General features: G+C 55.7%; 1 long non-coding RNA gene across 1 annotated transcript; it reads left to right on the top strand.

Moving 5' to 3' along the window:
• The first annotated feature begins 5,427 nt into the window (after window positions 1-5,427).
• LOC112541390 (uncharacterized) lies at window positions 5,428-17,474 on the top strand. Its single transcript, XR_003085384.2, has 3 exons — window positions 5,428-6,556; window positions 7,270-7,408; window positions 8,320-17,474. It is a non-coding gene; the product is annotated as an uncharacterized LOC112541390 (long non-coding RNA).
• Window positions 17,475-20,499: the final 3,025 nt, after the last annotated feature.

The following is a 20,499-nucleotide window of genomic DNA, read 5'->3' as shown; positions in this document are numbered from 1 at the left end:
CATTTCTTGTGTTTTAGCACGTTCGTTGCTCTACCAGCTCCCTTTAATATTTGCATTGCCAGAATTTAGCTCTCAAAAAGGGTCACAGCCTTTCACTAATTGGAGGGAGTGTGACGGATGTGACACCCGGCTTCAGAAGTGTTTCTTTTTTCTCCTGGGAATGGAGCTTGAATTCAGGAAGAGTTTTGGGAATCGGGTGGCCCGGTGCAAGGAGCGTCGGCCTTTGTAAGTACGAGCCCGTCAGAGGCCGAGCACCGAGACCTCAGGGGAGGCCGGCAGCAGAGAGGCTGGGGTCGCACTCAGCCGCGCGGCTCTTAAATCAGCCCAGCCCCGCTAATCGAGCTACCCGGAGGGGTGCGGCCGGCCTCTTCTGCGCATTTGGGAGGTGATCTGTGAAGACGGCCAGTGCTTGAGCCATAGAAGAGTTCAGAGCTTTCCTCTTTACAGCACGATGGATCCGATTCCTAAAACAGCAACATGAAGTGAATGTATTTAAATTCCCAAAGCCTGTTTTTCACAGAATTCAGCTGCGTTCCTAGAAGCAAACCGATGCCGGCGTGGCCTTGGCTCATATGTCATGCTAAGCCACGTTTTAGAAACAGCAGTGGCTCAGTGACACCTTTATTTTCTTCAGTGCATGCTGTACCTGGTCTCTCTGCTCAGACCAGGCACTCAAGTGGCTGCTGCCAAACCCTACGCGATGTAAGAATCTGCCGCGGCTGGGTTCCCCAGGGACAAAGCCCACGCGTGCCCCAACCACCTCTTGGAACTTCCCTCGAAAGTGGTTATTTGGCAAGGAAGGCCCCCATTTCAGTCATCTGGAACTTCTTGGAAATTGGAATAAGAAGTTGGAAATGGGTTGTGAGAAGAAAGTGACTGGGCGTTCAGTTTCTAAGTGGTAGTCCCTTAGAACCCTGGGCTGCTTACGAGGAGCAAGACAGCTGAGCGCCCGTGGCACATGGTGATGTCCTAAGCCTCGGGTAGCGCGGGCACAGAAGCGATGCTGGGCCCGAGAAGGTTCCTTTCCGAGCCTGTCCAAGGGAAGCTGGGCCGCCCAGCCACGCGCACTTCTCCCGTCCTGCTGTCAGACATGGGAAATAAAGGCAGGATGAAGCCGGGCACCTTACAAGCCAATCTCGCGCACCTGCCGCTGAGCCGTTCCAAAGATGTGTTTGAAGAATTGCTCTGACAAAGGAGGGAGAGGAAAGAGACTTGAGCAATGATCGGCAGGTTCTGGGTGGGACTGGCATCTGGGGCCGGCTCAGAGCCAGTTCAGGTGAGTCAGCCTCCGGGGCTGGGAGGCAGCAGTTCCTGGATGTTGGGTAAGGAGGCAGCTCTGCTCATTGTGTGGGCTGGGGATTCTGGGAATTGTCCCAATCTCTGGAGGCCCCAGGTTAGTGAAAGCTCCCCCAAATTATTCCTGCAGAGATGGCAAGGACTTCTCATGCTGGGGATTCCCCACCCTCTATTTTTCTTCTGTGTCAGAAGTCAAATCCGTGAAAGCCAGTGCCATATTTTCCCTTATTAGATAATGCTAAAGTAACTTCTGGGGACGCGGTGGCGCAGCGGCTTAATGACGCTGAAAGTTGCTGGCCAGAAATGGTCGGCGCTTCAGCGGTTCGAGTCCAGCCTTCGCATTAGCAGGGTGAGCTCCTGTTTCCTCCCCAGTTCCTGTAAACCCAACAGTTCGAAAACTCATGTGAGTAGATAACTGGGTACTCTCACTCCGGTGGGAGGAAAAATGCTGGCGGTGCCTTGCAAAAGGAGTCGGGAGCAGTTGCCGGTAAGCGCGAAAAACCGCGTGCGCCCGAAAAGGGCGCGAAGCAACGGAAACCCTGCCTCCTGCACTCGCCAGCTGGGCTCTGCTCTAGGAAGGAGGCTCTGGCAAACCACTGCCGAAACACTTGCCTTGAAAACTGCAAAAGGACTCGTCCAAGCAGTCACTGCAGAGTCGGTAACGACTGAGAGCAGATTAAAAAAAAAAAAAAAAGTAACTTCTTCCTCTGGGGGGCCAACAGCTGTTCCAGCCTAAGGAGGCGGAGATGTGCGGGCAGCCATCAACATGCAGATCTCTCTCTTCCTTTTAATAAGGAATTTGGAGGAGCGATGGGCTGGGTTTAACTGGAAATATATAGCTGGGAAAGGTTGTAGACAAATTATGCCCCCCCACCCCCCGCTGCCCCAGAGCCACCTTGAACTCTTAAGTGCTGGATTCTTTCGAGAGAGATTGAGTGGGATAACTTTGCAAGATTCCCTGTTAATTGGGGAGAGGGGAGGGACCAGGCTGTGTGATGGCAGTTAGTTTAAAATGGCATTTAATATGAGGATTGTGCCGTGGCTTTTAATGCAGCTGTAAACATTTTCTGCAGGGAGGTAGGATAGCAGGGTGAGCTCTTCTTGAAGCAGTAAAGAATCTTGTGAAACCAGAGCATTTCCACAGAAAGCCTTCCTGGTGGATTTATCCTCCTCAGGCCCAACCGTACTGATGGCTCTTAGCTGCCTGTGATGTGCGTCAACCTCCCCTTGTGGGGCTGCCTTCATGTTCTCCTGGAAGAGGCTTCAGGTTGGATGGTGTCATACCAAATCCATTCACCTTTATTCGAAATGTTTAAATGTGTCTCAGTCACCGGTGGAAGCTCCGTGATGGTCAAACGGTCCCACTTCTGTGCTCTGGGCAGCGTGGCTTCCTCTGTGCTGAATCCATAATCCTGGAATCCTAGGGTTGGAGGGGACTTGGAGTCTCCTAGTCCACCTGCTCAGGGTGGGAACTCTCATGCCATCCCAAGGGCTGTCCCACCTTTGCTTGAAAACCTCCAGAAATGGAGGCTGTTCCACAGCGCTCAGAGTCGGGAAATTCCTCCTTGCTTCCAGTTTGGATCTCTTGGTATAAAAATTCCCCCGTTGGTTCTTGTAACTTGACATTTTGCATTCTGCATTGTTGTTCTTATCCCCTGGCTAACCAGGGGCCTCTTAGATTGTGGATGGAAAATTAATGGATGGAATGGAAGGTTCTTTTCCAACTTCAGAGAAGTCCCTTCCATCCCCAGCTGTTACCTGATGATGGCAGGGAGTGAATCCAGATGACGAGTTAAACCAGCAGGGGAGTTATTTTGATCCACAGATTGGAGAAAAAATAGCATTGCTCAAAGAAAGGACACAGGTTCCATTTTAAGTGTTACACAAATTTGAAAAATATTTACCTAAAAGGAAGGTGTCTCTGAATTGGAGTTGACATCCCACACCACCACCACCACCAGGAAACATTAAAGAGAAAAAAATGCTTATCTTCGTGACCATTCTCCAGTTTGCTGTGAATATCACATCTCAAACATCTCAGTAGTAACTTACTGGGAGAGGGCGGGAAGGGGAATAGCTTTGCTCCTGATTAATATGGTGTTTGTGAGGAATTAAGTGCCAACTTGCAGAATTGAGAAAGAAAGGGAGTGTTGCCTCCTACAGAGCCGTGCCAACAATATGCCAGCATGGATCTGGTTTCTTCGGATGACCTCCTTGTGAGGACAACGAGCGCACCAGAAGCCCCAGTGAAGGTCTGCATGCAGGGCGACCTCCTGCTTTGGCCCCAGAGGGCATCCAAGGAAGAACTGCATGGTGTGCTTGTGTTCCAGGAAAAAACCCAACCCAGGATTTGGGGCACCAACTCAAGACAAGGCTGGTCCAGAGCCAGCTGTTCACGAGCCTCCTAATTGGAACCACTTTCCAAGAACTTCCAAGTCCGGCGTCTTGGGCCCCGCCCCACCCCACGCACATTGCCTTTCTCGGCCAGGGGTGGGAGGAGATGAGCCCCTTTGCCTAGGCAGTGCCTGACTACCTGAACTTCCTGAGGCTGTAAAGCACCCCCCATCCTAATCAGCTGGGATCCCACCTTCCCGGATCCTGGCCAGCAGTGGCTTCTTGCATGGGTGTGATTCAACCTTTCATGAATCAGTTTCCTTCTGATGCTATTACAAAAGATGTTATCTGTTGTCCCTCGTTATCTCTCTACGACTTCTATTTAAACAATGTGTGTCTTATTTTATCAGAGCCAGCCCCACCGCCCCAGCTGACTAGTCCATGACAGTTGATTTCCTTTTCCAGGGAAAGCAGCTGTGTGCGTTGAGACGACGGCCTCCGGGAGGCCCCGAGTCCACCTCAGAAGAAGCTTCCTTGGAAAGCATCTGTGCAGCTTCACAGAAAGAGGGAAACAGCAAACTTCTGAAAAAGGAGTTTTGTGTGTCTCGGGAAGGTCCGGTTCTTTCCTGCTTGTCCTGTGACAGCCGGCCAGGAAGGGAGGCAGCGGGCTCCGAGGGGCCGGGCACTGTGCTGCGCTGGAGCTGCCCAGCCCCCAGCGGAGAACCAGCCCACCCACCCACCCTCGGACAGACGGAGGGTGCCAGGGCTGGGCCGCACCGGCCAAGCCTTTGGGGAATTGTAGTCCCGCCCCTCCGAGTGGGGAAGGGTTTCCACAGTATGAGGCGTCTTTCTCTGAAGTCACAGCAAGGATCTCTGAGCCATTGCTCAAAACTGGCCCCCTGCCAATCTGAGTAAGAACCCAGGGAACGTCACCCAGGCCGTGAGTTCCCACCTTTTGCCCAGAAAAGGGATGAGCCATGTCTGCAGGTATGCTAACGGGGGTGGGGAGCCTCAGAGGACAGACACACGTCCACATGCCTCCCCCACAGGTGACTCTCTACGCTGCCCCTCCGTGGCCAACCAGACGGGAAGCCACGGAAATGCCACCCGAGACGCGCACCCATGTGCAGACGAGGGGTGGATGCTCTTTGGCTTCGGGACATGACCAAATGCCAAAGTTCCTGGATGTTTCCAGTTTGGGGGTGGGATGGGGGTCATGTTTGGTTTCTCAGAGGGATCCTCACGGGCATGTGGATTTATTTGCTTTGCAGAATGCGTAACCCTCCCCCTCCATACGGCTCCAGGCGGGGCACCTGAGGAAGCCAAAAAGCCCCCAGGACGTCCCGTCCACTAACTCCGCCCGGTCGGCAGGGTGGATGATGTGCAATAACAGCGAAAGAAGCCGAGAGGTGGATGTTGCTCAGCGGAGTTCTTGGTATTCTGTTGCAAGTGCTCATAAAGAGAGAGGAAGTGGCTTCCTGGCGTACCGGACGAGTGAACGGTGATGTAAAGGGCCCTGATGGGGCTGGCTTGCTCAGGCAACGATCACCTTCCCCGGAGAAAAGGGCGCCACGCAGGTGGCACTCAGTGGCCCCCACGCGCCGCCCCTCTCCTGGCTGTGCCCTTCCCGGCTCCCTTTTCCTGCCACGCCAGCCCCCTCGCCATCGCGGGCGCCTGTCCTCGGCTGTGCACCGGCTTCCTCCACGTGAATGTTTTTTCTGACCTGCCCTTTCCTGAGAAAGACGTTGGCCCTGCCAGACATTTTGAGATAGCTGAGTTTCGGAGGAGGAGCCAGGAGTAGCGCTCTTGGGTCCGGCTCTTGGCCTGCAGCCCAAATGGTCAGGGCAAACACCCCCTTTCAACAGCTCCGCCTTCCCTGTAGCCTAGGGCTCTCCAGGAAGACCTGCCCGGAGGTCGTCAGAGTGAACTTTACTGCTGTGAGTCACAGAAATTGCCCCCCCGGCTGCCCCACAAGTGCAGCAGCTCCAGCAGGGTCTCTTTGGGGCAGTTCAGCTTCTGACTCTTTCCAGGCCCTTCCGAACATCACCTTTCTAGGGCTTTTTCCTTGGGATTCTGCCCCCTCCCCCAGAAAGTTGCCTTCACCCATCTAATGAACTCCAGAGATGCCAGGAGTGAAACCCCCGGCCGGGAACGTCCAGAGTCTCTGTCCTTCGTGTGCCAGGAGTTGGGCTGTGCTCTGGATCTTTTCTGGCTCAGAAATCATTCTGGCAGATGGTGAGCTGAGGAGGCCGTTCCTGCTCCTAAGCTGACTCCATGGCACGTGTGCCCCATCTTTAAGGAAGCCCATGGGATGAAGCTTTCTGACAAGTGGCGAGAGAAAGGGCCACTGCTGACAGCAATCGGCCAGCAAGCAAGAAGGCATCCGTGGTTGGACGTGCTCTTTCTCTCTGCCCAAGACCCTGGGAAATCCAACCCTGAGGGCAGGAGGGGGCCTCTCGCTCCAGAGTGTAAGAAGTTTCCTCTTGGGTCCAAGTGGGAAGGTATCCTTGGGCAATCTGATCACGCTTGACTAGTGAAGGCCAGCTTGGGGGCTGATCTTGGGTTCCCTACAGGAATTCTTCCAAGATTGTGGATCTCACCTTCTTCTCTTGGGTTCCTTGCACATTCCAAGCAGACAATGTTCCTCAAAAGAAGAACTGTTTGTTCCCAAACATTGGATTCTTTTCTTACTCTGACAGTATCTGCACTGTGCAATTTTCTGACACTCCCACAAGAGTAAAGTTGGATGGTTCCTAGTCCAAATAAGGGCACAGAGAAATCCCAGTTCTCTCTTGTGGACAGGAAAGTTGCAGAAGAGCTGGCAAAATGGCCCACAGCTGGACATTCTTTCATGGAAGGAGCACTCCTAGGACAGAATTTGAGGGCAGATGAGAGAGGGAAGAGCTTTCTCCCCCTCTCCTAGAAGGTGAGTCCGTGGTAAATCAGTGGAAACAAATAACAGCGAGTTTGGGACAGGGCTGGGAACGTGCGCTTTCAGAACTTGAGGCCAGAAGATACAAAAAGAGCCGTTCGTTTAAAGGATTTAATTAGACAAGTTTGAGATGCCTACAGAAATGATTGTTCCTGGAATCTCTGTGGGTAGATAATAGTTCCAGTTGAACCTACCCCATCAGACCTCCAAAGCCCTCATTACAGTAATTATTTCTAAATGGGAAGAGCTTCAGAGGTCCTTCTCCCTGGGGTGTGGGTGGCAATGGCTGGCCCGGGGGAGGAGCATTGCTTGCATCTCATACCCCCTTACCATCGCTATGCGGACACGCCCCCTCGCATATTGGAGGGGGGCGTTCTTGCCCTGCTGCTATTTACTTTCTCTGCAGAAGCCAAGGGGGTGTTGGCTTTTAGGCTTCCAAGCCTACTAGCATCATCTCCCCAACTCCAAGGAGGCCTTGCAAATTACTGGGGATGAAGGGAGCTGCAGGGCTGTTGCTTGTCATGAACAAAAACAGGATACGTAGTAATGTGTGTGTCAAATAACAAACTGCAGCATCTGGGAATCTAGCAGCTATTCTTGTACCATTTAAGTCATCTTTCATCCGTTCTTCCAGCCAGGACATGCTGTTACATGTTGTACTAACTTTTCCTTCTAATCCACCCTGCTCCCTTGTTTATGACATAAAGCAGGGACATCACGCAAGAGATGTGCCTGGCTCGCTCAGTTCCACTCTTCCAGAAACCAACTTCCCTGCTTGGCTGACTCCAAGAAGAGCCCTCTTGATTTGGGGAAGAACCTTTGCCCGTGCCAAGGTGCCCAAAGGAGGTCTGTGGCTCTCTTGCTGCTGTGACTGGTGGCTAGCCGAAAGGATCCTTGCTGCCCCCAAAGTCCCCCGATCCAGTTTGGTCCGGAGGGGAGCAGGGGCAGCCAGGATGCTGGATCCCTCAGCCCCAAATGCAGAAGCCCTGCCACTTGGGGAGTGCGAGGCCTCGTGCTACCTTGTTCCTGGCGCCAGTGTCCAGGCCTGCCAAGCCGGTGCAGATGCCACAACCTCCTCAGCATCTGCACATGACATGGCGACTTGGGGAGAGGGTCCGTGCTGGGCTTTTGCTGTTCCTGCAGGGCAAGGCAGAGACTGCCTGGCAGGCCAGGGCAGAACGGGGTCCATGCCACCTTCCCTGCCATCAGGTTCAAGCTGGGAACCACCCTGTCTCTGGAATGCCAGACCAGGAGGAAGCGGGTGGGTGGGTGGGAAATGCAAGAGAAGAGTCGCCTCAGCAACACTAAGGGAAGGAGAAGGAGGAGAAGGTCACCACTCTTGCTATCGCTGCAGTGGAAGAAGAAGAACGTGAACACTCTGCTGCTTTTCTGCTGGGCATCTCTCCACGCTTTGCTTCTTACGGGGCAAAGTTGCCCTCCCCGGGACACATAGTCCTACCCCAACTGCCACGCGGATGGGTTTGCCCTCCCGCCCCTGCTGTTTGTGGGAGTGGGGAGCTGCGCTTCCCCCTCTGCTACTAAACGTGGCTTCCCTCGACGATGGCTTGGGGTGCAGTTGACCCAGAAGGGGACTGAAAGCCGAACTCGTGGGGTGCCGTTGGCTCAGTTCAGTAAGCCAGGATGCTTGGCCGGCACAGACGCCAGCTCCCGTGGTGCCCCCGCACAAAAGAGGGAGCCCTGAGGAGCTGGCCGTGTTGAGCGGGCAATGCTTGGTCACACTGTCATTCCTTTCTCAGGGCCACTTTCAGCACGAACCAGAACCCCTCTGGGGACCAAGGAAATGCCAGCGTTAGCCTGCCCCTCCTGAACTGTTTTAAAATGCCAGCAGAAGCTGAAGCAAAACAAGCCTGCCGAGCTGGGCCGTACTGCTGAGGGCTGGCTGCAGTTGTGGTAATGACCATCCAAGTTCTCCAGAAGACTTCTTCTGTTTCCTTCTCCAGAGTGGAAACAGCCAGAACTGGGCCAGGCAGCAAAGGGGAGCCATTAGTCACTGGTGGAAGGTTTCACATTACACACCAGTCATCCCAGGACAAGGAAGCGCCAGCCAGCTTCCCTGCCCTTCCTCTTGGTTAGGAAAACACCACGGTTGCCTGAGAGCACTTGCCGACAATGGTCCAGCCCCTGCCAGCAGAGGGGTCGGTCTGTGTCTCCCTGGCCCTTCTGACGTTCAGCCTCCTCTGCTGACCTCAGTGAAAGAGAAGGCTGACATGTCGGTCGACCCAGGCAGCAGCGGTTGCTGTCCTTACCCTCTATCCACGAATCTCTCCCGGGGCATCTGAGCATAAGCTGAGGACTCACCGCCCCCAACCCAGCCCAGCCCAGCCCAGCCCAGCCCAGCCTGCCTGCTCACCTACTGTAAACACAAGCCTTTTGGAAACCCTCTGGAGAACCCGGTGAGCTCTGAAGGGGTGGGTGTGTGCCTGCCCAGAACCACTGTGTGAACAAATGACCTCCTATTAGGAGTGAGCAGCTGAAGGCCAGGACAGCATTTTGAATTGGGCTGGAATGCATTGCGGTTTCTTAGGAAACCCAGTTTCTCTGAAGGAAAGGCGGGCTTTCTGCGGCAACACGGGGCTGCGGGGCTGCGGGCAGGCAATGCGGGCGGTTGGTCTCTTCAGGGCAGCGCCTCCGTCTTGCCGAGCGCGGCCGCCTGTCGCTATTGCAGGCTGGCCCTGCGGAGGACCCTGCGGCCGCAGTCTCTCCGCTGGCTGAGCAAGAACGGAGGGGAGGGGAGGGAGGGGAAGGGGCCGAGCCCAAGGAGAGTTGCGGCGGTGCCCAAGCTCCAAAGTCAGTGGACGCCCAATTGGGCGGCTCTGGCTCGCCATTCGCTTGCCAGAAATCGTCCGGGTGGCTTTTTACAAGTACGGAGAGAAAGCGAGCGGGCTGAAAGAGTCATCGTTCAAGGGGAACAGCCCGAGGCACCAGCAACCTAGGACACCCCGTGAGAATCTCCCTTGGTCGTGGGCATGCCTGGGTTTGGCGGTGGCCCGTAGAGGGCTGCTGGCAAGACCCTTGCAAGGCTTTCCTGAGCCGGGGAGGAGGAGACGGAGCTGCGCACCCAGAGGTTCCCCACTGACGCTGCCCAGACTCTCTCGCAGGCTGGGTCTCCCTCTGGAGTGGGGGTCTCTAGGCCACTGGTGGTCCCGTTCTTGGCAGGCCTGCTCAGGAGATGCTCCTCCTCGGGACGGCTTGGAAAAGGCCCTACAAAAGGCATTTGCAGGGCGGGGGGGGGGGCGGGGGAACAGCTGACTAGGAAGTTCTCAGGGCCTCTCTGTGCAGAGCACACTCACTGTGGCATCTGCTTGCTGAGGTTTTGCTCTGGCAGCAGATTGGCAGATCCCATGATTTGTGGGAGAAACTGGGCTGGTTGAGGACAATGCAAACCAAACTTTATCTTCTTCCCTATTCCCAGGAAAGGAGATGAATAACTAAAGATCAAAGTCCTGGGCAACGGGCTCCAAGAGGCAAAGCCATGCTGGGAATTCAGTGCCTGGGATCTAAAGGATCTGGGTGCGCCCTGGCCCTGCCCTCGTCTGCCGACCCTCTGCTGCCTCTGGCCAGGCTGGAAGAAGTGGGTCTCGGCTGTGGGGTTTCCTTTTTGCTGGGTTGCCCCCGGTGCTCGGCAGGGACTTGAATGGTGACTGCCTGCGTTTGAGAGGTTCTCCCAGGAAAGGAGGAAGGGTTCCACGATTCCTGGCTTCAGTTGCCCACCTCTTCTTCTAGCAGGGTTTTTATGGTTTTGAACTGAGGTTTCACACCAGGTTGAGCGGGTGAAACTTTCCATGCACGTGGTATGCTCTGACAGAAGACCGCATACAAACAAAGTAAATAAATAGATAAAAATACATTTATTTTCCCCTTGTTCAGGTGAGATTTGTGCTGGGAACTCTTGGCAACTTTTGTCTGGCTCAGAGCGGGCCCAGGTGGGTCCCACTTGTTGCCATGAAGCGCCCCAAGACAGGCCTGGGAGCTCCTGTCTGGCCCCGGCCTCATCGGGGGACCGGGTCTCCTCTTGCCCTGCGCACAGCCTCTCAAGGGTCAACCCTGCAGACCGCACATCTGGCCAGATCCAGTCGGGGGGCCCAGAAATGCTTTCCCAGCAGTGCTTCGCCTCTGGGGCCAGCCTGGCCCCCGCCATGGCTGAAGGTCCTCCTAAACCCGAGGGTCAAGAGCGCAGGCCTGGGGCTGGCCTGAATTTGCATGCAGTTGTTTTGAACCCGCAACACACTTTCTTATCAGCTGCAAAATTGTTCTCCCCGCCCCTCCCTGGGCTCTCTGTTGTGAAAGGATCTTGGGCTTATCAACTTCCAAGGATAGGTGGCAATCTCCAATCAACAGACTGGAGAGATTCTGTCCCAACCAGTCGGCTCTGCTCCAGATCGAATTGCAGAGTCTCTGTTTCCCCCCGAGGGGCTTTCGCTTTCCCAGGCTGCCTGCGTGGGAATGCTGCACCGCGGCTCCTTCGCAGGCCTCTGCAAAAGCATTGCTCAGAAGGTCCCAGGTCAGAGGTACGGCGGCCTTTGTACTGAAAGGTTTGCCTGGGATTTGAACGGCCTGCAGGGAAGTGCATCTAAGACAGGGTTGCTCAGCCTGGGCCACTTCAAGCTGCGTGGACTTCAACTCCCAGAATGCCCCGGCCCGTATATACACACTCTAGTGCAAACTTTTTAAAAAATGAACCAAACGTGATGCACTTGCCCCAATTAGAAGTTAAGACAAGCCCAAAGGGATCGGTTTGCCTTTTCTCGCCCCGACTCAAGCCAATGAAATGCCCCCTCGGAAGGGAGTCCTGGGGTAACCCTACCCGTGGCGCCAGGGGAAGGGAGCGTTTCCTCAAGGTGTGCCTTCCCCGCCCTCTGCCTGGGTTTTGGGACCCTCGTCCTAGCCCTCCTCCAGAAGGGGAAGGGGAAGGGGAAGATGCCAGGCCCAGGCAGGGTCCTCATGTTTTGGGGGGCTGGGCGGAGGGGCAGCGGGGCTCCCCTGGGTCGTTGAAGTGAGATCGTTGAGCAAACCGGCCATCGACGCCCTGCATGTGAAACGCTTGTTGGGCAACGCTCGCACAAGCAGAGCCTCCAGCTTTTCTCTTCTGCTTAATTCCCCCCATAACTTCTCTGGAAGCCACCCTCCTTCTGACTAAGAGACGTGCTCTGGCGAGGGGCCAGACACGCCCCGGCGGCCGCGTGCCAAGCGGCCAGCTGGCTTCTTTCCAGCCGAGCGGCTTTTCTCCTGTAAGGGGGGAAGTGCTGCCAGCAGACGGGGAGAAAGAGCGGGCGCAACTTTTAGGGCTCCACGTCTCCACGGGGATCAGGCCACGCGACGGCTGGCCGGAAGGGCACCCTCTTTCCTCCCCTGCTCTCGATCCCGGAGGTTTGGGGGGGTTGTGCCGCTCTGCGTGGGGCGCCCCCTCGGCGGAGCTAAGCCGGAGTGGGGCCGGTCCCTCTCCGCACCCTCCAGGAAGTCCCGGATCCCTCACCTTGCGCTCCTTCGTTAGGGCGGGAAGGCGAGACGCGAACAAAGTTGCGCGAACGCAGATCCAAGCGGCCCGGATGCCCGTGAAAGAGCCAGCCCGGACGGGGCCGCTGCAGGCCTGGCCCGCGGATGCTGGGCGGCAAGAGGCCTTCCATCGGCGTCTGGCCCCTTCGGGGGCTGCACGGCACTGGGAGGGCCTAGCCACGCAAGACCCGTCCCGCAGCCCCCGGGCAAAGACGAAAAGTGACGACGCTGCTCCAGACGCTCCGAGCGGGTCTCTGGCGGGAGGGCAGGTTGTCCGCAGAGCTCTGGACCGCCCTCCCTGGATTTGTGTTTTATTTTCTTATTTAGAACATTTATACAGTCGCCCAACTCAGACCACGTGACTCTGGCCACGTAAACAGACACCTTCCTGCCCACCTGGATTTTAGATCCTAGACATCTGCAGTTACCCATTTTTTAACATCTCTTTCTCTTTCGAGACCCTCCTCTGGGGCTCGACTGCCATTCCTCAAAGGGATCCCAACCCCGGTGGGCGCTGGGCGAAGCGGAGAGGCAGCGTAGCGCCATCAGCTGGGAAATCCTCTTCCCAAAGAGCTGCGAACAGGAGGGAAGAAGGCGGCGCTTTGAAAAATACAGGGTGGTATTGAACGGTGCTGTTGGGAAATCCATCTTGCCGAGTCACTGTGACGTGCAGCCATGGAAGGCACCCTCGATGAGGGCTGATGCCAGGCTCCCCCTGCCCCACTGCCCAGCTTTTGCAACCCCTCAGGGCTGCCAGGCGGATCAGGAGCGGAGAGGGTCCTGCACAGCCCTCCCCCGCCTACTTCCGGGGGCGTCAGAAGGGCCAGGATCCGCGGTTGCGAGCACAAAGGCAGGCGTCCCGAGCTGATGGTACGGAGGAATTGCGTGGCTGGTGCCAGGCCTGCCCGTTCATCGCCTACCTGGGCCTTGTGTGCGCAGAGCGTTGGGCTTTCTCTCCCCTCCTGCGGCTGCGTGCGCTGCTGCCGCCTCCAGCCCCTGGCCGGGATCCTCGCTGGCCTGCCCCCTCCTGAGGTGGAACAGGGCAAAGGGCGTCGTTGGGCGGAGGGGGTTGAACGGCTGCAGCTGCAAGGCGGAGGGTCACCTGCTGCTCTGGCTTGGCAAGAGGGGCAGAGGGAGACGGCGTGGCAGCGGCCGGAGAGGGTCATGCAGCACAAGGGACTTTGAATGGCGCCGCTGCCTCCGTGGAGCCTCCTTGCTCGGAGGAAGTGTATCTGGAAACACCAATGGCTGGAAGGCTGCAGGAGGAGCCGGCTCCTGCTCTCTCTGAGGGCCGCAGGCTGGCTGGTATCAAAGGAAGGAGGCTGAGCCGGAGTGCTCCTGCCCGTGGGCCCCCAAACTTCATCTCTAGGCTCTGGAGGCGTTTAGCCTCCCAAAGCGACTCCAGCGCTCAAAGCAGGATTTGCACTCTGCTGCAGAGAAGTTGGAGGGTATCCTGATTTTTTGCAAATTAACCTGCCGGTTCCTTCTTCCACAGCATCCAATGTGGCTCAGGGATGGGTAGAGAAAGCACTTTAACTCAGCGGTGGGGAAGTCTGATGGCTGAATTTGGGAGTGGGGGGACCTTCTTGCAGTCTAAATTGGCCAGCTTTGGCCTTCTCTCTCTCTCCTGCCTCCCCACCCCATCCCTTTCCTTCCTTATGACCTCGAGTGCTCTTTTTTTTTAAAAAAGCTTGTGATTGTTCCTTGGAAGTATTTACTGCTGGAAAGAATCCATCTGCAGCTTCCCTAGAAAAGCTTAACAAAACCGTTTTCACCAAAGGCTTTTAAAATATTTTTTAAACTGTTTTCTCCCAGGCACTGATTGCTGTCGAATTAAAAGGAGGCAGAAAAAAGAGAGTGGGAGGCAGCAGTTCGTAATCAGTGCAGCCGGCCTCTTGGACTCTCAGGGCAGCCTCCCTGACCTGGGGGGGAATTCGAACTCAGTTTCTGTAGGTGATGCTGGATCTGGATGCTGGATACGAGCCCTGCCCCCGAGAAGCACTCTTTGCCAGGTGCTGGGCCGGGGGGGCCCTCTCTCCGAAGGGAGTGTCACCCGGGGCTTCTGGGCAAAGGCAGGCTGAGGCCAGGCTGGGCAGGGGGCCGAAGGGCCAAGCTGCAGCCCCCTTTCCCAGGCGGTGAGCCGAGCTGCAAAAGGGCATTTGCGCCGGAACGGTGGGCACCCGCGATGTCCGGAAGGTACAACGGTAAGCAGGTTGTGCGGAAGTCGAAGCCATTTTCCAAACGCGATGATGCAGCGAGGCCTTCCATTCACCCGTCCAAGGCCGGCCTGAGCCGTTCGGCTTAGCGGGAGCTGCTGCCTGGGTCTCCTTTCCCGCCAGGCGGCCATGTAAGGAAACGGTGGGAAGAAACGGTGCTTCACCCCCTGTACTGGAACGTGCATAAGCCAGGCGCTGCCTCTGAAGCATTCCCAGCCAAATCCTCCTCACGGTCACTCGCCCCCCGCCACCCATGATTAGACCAGTCTTTCACAGTCTCAGCAGCAAAGATGGGTGGGCTTCAACTCCCCGAATTCCCCAGCCAGCCAGCAGTTCACGGTGCTGGTTCCCCTGCAAAGACCTTCATGGCACAGGACCGGTTCCTTGTGGGACCCCTTCTCCAGCTCGTCCTGCCTGTCCAGCTGTGTCATCTGAGTCGGGGCAGAGGAACGATGAGACGCGAACGTGTGCCGGCCCGGGCAGCCGCCGGGCCCTGAAGCGCTCCTGATGGGACCTCCGTGCCCCGCCGAGAGGGGCTGGGTGCCTGGCAGCGGCTGGACGGAACCTGCCCTGGGGCGTCGGGCGGCTGCCTGAAGCCACACGGCTTGCCTAGCAGGCTCTGTTGTGCTGGGGGGCCGGGGGGGCGCCCAGACCGTCTGGAGCCAAAGCCGCGTGCCTCGATGAGCCTGGATCCTGCACCAGCCTTTAATTCTGGGCTAGGGTTCCCTAAAGCTGTGCAGGATGAGTTGAGTCTGCTGGCAACACTTTCCTTTCTGCCTCTCTGCAGCCTGGCTGGTTCCCAACAGAGCTTTCTTTGGCAGTGGAGGATGGTCGCAGTCCGTGTGGAGGAAAGTCTGCCGAGCGTGGCAGGAGCAGGAGGAGCCGGCTGCTGGTTTGTCTGAAGCCAGAGAGGGCCTGCGTGGGGCCTTCTCCTCCCCAGAGCCGGAAAGGGCAAGGTCGATGGCAGCCTCGTGCCTAGAAGCAGGTACGAAGGCCAGACAGCCCTGAGCCTTGACCAGGAAGATGCCCTCCACTGCAGAAGGCCACCCTGCCCCGGGCACCAGGCTTCCTGGCAGGCAGCAGCCGAGTCCCACAGCGGGATGTCCAAAGGCCCCTTTCGGCGCTGGCGTCCGGCGACCCTTTGGCCCAGACATGCTTTGACATTCGGGCTCCCCATCACTGTTGCCAAACTGGCTCAGCTTGCCGTTGCAGGCAATGGCGCCCTCCAAGGGGGCACCAGCCCTTGGCAAGCCATTGGGGGGCTGGCCCCCCTCCATCCTCCACATGCATGGCCTGCCTGGAGCAATGTTTCTTGTGGCTGGGCAAAGGAAAATGTAGTTGTTGCCCGATAGGCTGTCCTAAACTGAGGCAGCAGATGTGTGAAATGGAAGACCGCGAGACACCTCCGTGGAACAGAAATAGAGGCAGCTGCATTATTCACCAGATCCTTCTACACTCTGAGGAAAAATCCTGTCTAAACATGGGAGAAATCAAGACACATTAAAAACAATAAAAAGTAAAATAACCCTGCGGTCCTATTTGCATTTCCTTGAAGTAAGCCTTATGAATACTAAATCAAGAGACACAACTGCAGCGTCAGTGGTTTGAAATCCCTCGCAGCCATAAAGTCCAGATCAACAGATTCCAGAGGAATGATGCGCACTGAATTGCAACCAGGAACGTTTGAGCTGATCCCCCTTTCGCCTTAAAGCGAGAGGAGGCAACGTGATCCTCTTCAGAGTCAGGGCCAGCGGCGATGCTTTGCCTCTTCCTGTGGGCCAAGGGCACCAAGGTCCCCACCCGCGACTGCATCCTTGGCCCTCCTGACGGTGGCCTCGGTGCCCCTTTCCATCTCAGCTCCCAGCATCTCCTGGGCTGGAGCTGAGTTTTCCTTCAACAGAGATGTTGAGCATCCTCTGCTGGGGCTGAAGGCCGGCATCTGTTACCTGCAGCCGGTTCATTTTGCCAGCAAGCTCTCCCTCTCTGACTTGTTAAAGCCCCTCCTTTGAGGCTTCCGAGTCCCAAGGGAGGGGGAAGAATCTTCTCTCTTTTTCGTCTCTCCATCCCTAGATCTGAAGTAGGAAAGTCAAGGGATCCTGGAGGGGCTCCTCAAAAGGAAAGTCAGGGGAATTCTGGCCCAACAGGGTTCAGATTAGTGGAGAGGGTGGGGCAACACTCAGGCGAGACCTCTGGTGGTGCCGAAATGCCACAGGGTCAATGGACAGAACAGGCAGGAGAATTAAGCGAGAAGATGAAGGGTTAAAAAAAACCTCAAGAGAAGGAGACCAAAAGGCATGTCTCATCAACCATGTCTGTCTTGCACTGGCAGCTGGATCAACACAGAAACGCACGAATCGGATGCCTGCAACCTGGTGCCCGTCAGAGGCTTCAGATGTCAACCTCCATCAAGCGGAGGATTGCAGGTGTTGGCATCCAGCAGCAGGTTGAAGAAAGACTGCAAATTCTGCTGATCCAAAGGGTCATCATCATGGGTGTGATTTTATCATATTACAGTCTCCCCGAGTTGCTTATCTGATTAGCCGCCATTTGATATCCATCTTATCTTCGCTTTCAAAGCCCCCCCCCCTTGATCTCTTCCAAGAACCGGCCCTCCCTGTTTTCCACTTGACTTGTTGATAGAAGCTGGGTGTTCCTTTTTCAGAAGAAGAAGAAGAAGAAACACCGTGTGCCAGAAAGCAAGAGTGCAGAGCAGCGGAGCCTACTTTCTTCCTTCCTGGGGAACCCTTGCAACACCAGCCGCTTTCTGAAACCTGAAAGCAGAAACTGCATTCAGGGACCGGCCCCTTGGGAAACACCCTGCTCTTGACACCTTCTCTGCATCTTGTGGGGTGGTCTGGTGGGCAACAAGGGTGACACTGAGGCTCTACGGTCAACATAGAGAACTGGAACATTTAGGCGAAGCCAGTCAACAAAACCAGCTAGAGGTCCTTGGAGGGTCTTCAAAAAGTCCCATCTCTACTTTGCTTGGGAATGTCTTACCACCATCTCGTCTGCATTCACGCATTCACACACGCAGGAAGCACTGAAGCCCTCAGCCGGGGTGTTTCTAACGAAAGCTCTGGCCTTTACTCCAGAGCTGCTGAATGTTGCTCTCTTGCTTTCAACTGCTGTCTTCAGCTGGTTACATGCTCTTTCGCTCAGGACCCTCGGAAAAATCCGACTTTTCCAGAAACGATGAAACGGGACAAGGACAAACTGGCTCCACCTCCAGTCTCTCTGTGCATGCGCATACATGCAGTCCCACCGAGCGCCCACACGCTTCGGAAGCGATGCAGAAGAAATTCCTTGGATCTTGCATGCATGGATCCACTCCCCCCCCACCGAGCCTGAACAAGGGGGCTGCAGCTGTAAGAAGTCCATCGCGAAGATTAATGCACGATAACTCTTAAAACAAGAGAACGTTTTGTCAGACCGGCAAGGGCAGGGCCTTTGCCCAGGCCCAAAGCTCTATTACAGATACGTATCTATAGTACAGTAGAGCTTGCGTGGAAAAGCACTTCAGTGAACGTATAAAAATGCTGTTTTCAAAAATGAAGCACGTAGCCAAACCGGTAGCCAGAGCTCTTGCCCCTCGCCCACACACATGGCTGGTCCCACGGGCAGAAAAGCACGTGCGCCAAGGCCCCAAGGAGGGCCTGTGGCACTTCTGCACATGGAGGAGAAAGGTGACCAGAGTGGCAGAAACTTCCAGCCTGGCATCCGACAAACCAGGGTGCAGCCAGCTCTGGGCAGGCTCAGCTTTGGCACCAGCCCCAGTCCTGCGTCTCGGTCCGCTTCTTAAATTGGTGGGGAGATGGGCCAGAGAGAGGGGCTCCCCTCTCGTAACCAGTCTCTGAATTAGCCAGAATCCACTTGCTCTTGGCCAGCCCCACCCCCCGTTTCCAAGAACGTCCTCTCATATTTTCAACTTTTCCATCTCTCTCTTTAGGAATTTTTTTTGTGGCTTAATACAGCAACCGCCACCTTTTGCAATGTACATGTCTTGGTGAAGGATGGCTTTTTTTTTTAACTTCCTGGAGGACGGAGCTCAGTTGTTCAAATAACATGAATTCCGAGAAGTGCTGTTTCGTGCCTAGGGTTTCTGACAATGTTTTTTTTTCTTTAAACACACACATCCCCACATTCTAGAGGCAGCTTTATCGGCTGTGGACCCTTGAACATTATTACAAAAGCGCTTCAGACCAGGTACAAGTACCGCCCTCTTTCTGTGGTTCACTAAAGCAGCCTTTTCCCCCTTCAGCAGGAGCCTGAAAAAAGATGCTGCTGCTGTCAGAAACCCCAGGAGGCCTTAAGGGAGCAGCTTCGGTTTTCACCAGTGGTGCTGCCCTTCTGGGAGGGCCAGCGCAATCCTTCCAAGGGCTTTTGGAGGCAGGCGCAGCTCTAGGAGCCTGACCGCAAGCTCTGCACTGTCCAACACGTGGGGTGGGTCTTCCAATGCAAAGGAGAGCCGCTGAGTGGGGTCAGCCGAGTGCCAAAGGTTGGATCCAGGAGTTCTGGGCAAGGCCAAACTTGCTGGGTTACCTAAGTGCTGAGTTTCTGGCTAACTTCAGGAGGGGGTGACATCATTCCAGCTGGTTTAAGCCCCCCCTCCACCCTCCGCTTTTCCTTTTGACCAAGAGCAGCTCCTCCCTACTTTCAATTCCTAGGAAGTCTGCTCCTTGTTTGCTCTTAGAGGAGGCGACTGACTGGGAGGCTCAGCTGTTTCCATTTTTCTTCCCCTCGGTGCTTCGCACCAAGCAGCCTCCAGAAATTAAAGTCCAGAGTGAAGATAGTGAGATGGGAGAACCGAGCCACACACAACCTTCGGAGAAGTAAAACTAGATCCCCGCAGCCAGCGGCGGTGGAGCCGAGATCCCCCTGCTCAAAAGAGAGGCCAGAAGGCCATCTGGCAGGCTTCCATTTCCACAGTCCTCTCCTCTGCCTCCGAGATAACCAGAGCTCAAGGGAGCACTTAAATCAGATGAAAGTCAGCCCCACTGCTGGAGTCTTCACAGTCCTGTTCCCCTCTCCTTCACTGAGAGGCAATGGCGGCGGCAGAGCCCAGCTGATGCTTAGGCGCATTTGTGACCTTGAGCTGCAAAGAAATGCCCACTTCGGGTTTTCCTTCCCTACGGGCCACACCAGCGCTGGTTGCACCTCCAGGGGCTGCTCTTCTCCCCAAAGCTCCAGCCCCAAGGGCTCTGGAGGGCTGTCATTGGCCCAGGGGCAGAGCCCGGGCCTGGGTGCCTGATACAGAAGGGCGGCCAAGCCAAGCCCCTGGGATTCGTGGCACGTCTGGATGCACACAAGCAAACCCTTTGCCCGCTGAAAGCGACTTTCGTGGGCTATTTGAACTGCATGAGAAAGAGGAACCACCAATTCCCATTCCTGGAGCTGCGTTTTCAACGTCTCTCGGCCAAAACGCCAGGGAGAAAGCAGGATACCTGCCAGAGCAGGATACCTGCCCCCTCTGCTGGGCTGCAGCCCCCGGGGCCCTGTAACAGCAGGGCCAAGTTAGGGCCCCGAGGGCCCTTCTCAGGGCTGGGGAAGGCCTCTCTGATTCTCGCAGGCCAGACAGACCCTGCAAGGACCAGCCCTGCAGCTGCAGCGAGCCGGGCCAAAACATCACGCGAAGCTGCTGAGCAGAGTGTCTGGCTGCACGCAACACGTGTAGCGCTTTTCGATGCATGTATGTTTTAGCATGTTGCAGTTACTTTATGGATCAGTAAGCTGTGCAAACCAGGAAACCAAGTTCATCCAGTAAGCCGTTATGTGGTTAGAGATACACAAGTGAGTTGCAAAGGCAGAGCCATCAAGCAGACCACATTCTGGCTTGCTGTGATGTGTGAATCCAAAGGTTGTACAGTTGTGGGAGTCGGGAGAGGGAGGGACCCCGCAGCAGAGAACAGATTTGCACCCGGCTTTTAGGGCCTCCTGCTGCGCCCTCCGAATTTACGAAGGAAGTTGAATCAGCCGCAAGAATCAGACTGAAGAATTTGAAAAAACGGAACAGGGAATTTTCAGCATCTCTTGCAAGGATTGATTTCTTTTTTTCTTTCTTCAGAATATCCAGTCCAGTTTAATGGGGTTTTTTAAACCTAATTCAGGAACGTTTCAAGGTCCTCAGAGGAACCTCCAAGAGTTCGTCAGCCGGGTGGGGGAGGCTTGCCAGGGTAAGGACGTACTTGGGGGACTCTGATTCCTTCC

The sequence above is a fragment of the Python bivittatus genome, unplaced genomic scaffold (genome assembly GCF_059951505.1).
Source record: "Python bivittatus isolate LINGU-HERP-01145 unplaced genomic scaffold, Pbiv_v1 ctg000560_np1212, whole genome shotgun sequence".
In the NCBI taxonomy this organism is placed as follows: Eukaryota; Metazoa; Chordata; class Lepidosauria; order Squamata; family Pythonidae; genus Python; species Python bivittatus.
Note: the sequence above shows the minus strand (reverse complement) of the source record. Positions and strands in the feature narration are given on the sequence as shown.